The sequence below is a fragment of the Saimiri boliviensis genome, chromosome 11, assembly GCF_048565385.1.
Source record: "Saimiri boliviensis isolate mSaiBol1 chromosome 11, mSaiBol1.pri, whole genome shotgun sequence".
In the NCBI taxonomy this organism is placed as follows: Eukaryota; Metazoa; Chordata; class Mammalia; order Primates; family Cebidae; genus Saimiri; species Saimiri boliviensis.
Genome location: NC_133459.1, coordinates 65,857,101 through 65,858,305, shown reverse-complemented (window position 1 = coordinate 65,858,305; position 1,205 = coordinate 65,857,101). Strand labels below are relative to the sequence as shown.

Genomic DNA, 1,205 nt, shown 5'->3' with positions numbered 1-1,205 from the left:
TCACATTTCCTGAGAAGCTTTCTGGGGTGCCCAGCTTCCCCATTAATTATTCTCTTGTTGTACTCTTCTTCTCCTTTTAGTATTTACCACCATAGTAATTATGTAACTACTTGACCCATGGAGTTTATAAACTCCATGAAGGCTGGGACCAGGCAGGTCCTGATTAGCGCTCTATCCTCAGTTCCTAGCACAGAACTTGACCCATGTGAGTCACTCAATGGTTTTTTTTTTTTTTAAATAATAGCTTTATTGAAGATAACTGACGCATAATAAACTGAAAATATTTAAAGTGTACAATTTGAAACCATCACCAGAATCAAGATATTGAATGTATCCACCACCCCTATGAGTTTCCTTATGCCCCTTGGTGACCCCTGTCTCCTGTCCCTCTGCTTCTCCCCATTTTTAGGCAATGATTGATTTGTTCCTGTCATTATATATTAGCTTGCATTTTCTAGATTTTTATATAAATGGAATCATATAATATGAACTTGTTTTTTAGCTAATTTCATTCATAATTATTTTAAGGTTCATCTTCGTTGATGCCTGTATGGACAATTCATTACTTTTCATTGCTAAGAATTATTCCACTGCACAGATATGCCAATATACCACAACTGGTTTGTTCACTAACCTGTTGTTAGATGTTTGAGTTGTTTGCAGGTTTTTGAGATTTCAGATAAAGCTGCTTGTGACATTTGTGCACGAGTCTTAAAAAACATAAAACAGTTCGCAAATTTGGGTGTCATCCTTGCGTGGGGGCCATGCTAATCTTCTCTGTATCATTCCAATTTTAGTATATATGCTGCCAAAGCAAGCACCACTCAATGTTTTTTGAGTGACTGACTGAATCAATGTATTCTCATAATTTTTTGGTTTTTTTTTTTTTTTTGAAATGGGGTCTTGCTCTTGTCGCTCAGGTTGGAGTGCAGTGGCACGATCTTGGCTCACTGCAACCTTCACCTTCCAGGTTCAAGCAATTCTCCAGCCTCAGACTCCCAATTGGCTGGGACTACAGGTGTGCCCCACCACTCAGCTGATTTTTGTATTTTTAGTAGAGATGGGGTTTCAACATATTGGTCAAGCTGGTCTTGAACTCTTGACCTTGTGATTCGCCTGCCTCGGCCTCCCAAAGTGCTGCGATTACAGGCGTGAGCCACCACACCCAGCCTCTCACACAGTTTGATGCCCACTGAATGCTAGCT

At 39.9% G+C, this 1,205-nt stretch overlaps 1 non-coding gene across 1 annotated transcript; it reads right to left on the bottom strand.

Annotated features, from left to right (window-relative positions):
- Positions 1–714: 714 nt before the first annotated feature.
- Positions 715–821, bottom strand: LOC120366136 (U6 spliceosomal RNA). Its single transcript, XR_005580885.1, has one exon. It is a non-coding gene; the product is annotated as a U6 spliceosomal RNA (small nuclear RNA).
- Positions 822–1,205: the final 384 nt, after the last annotated feature.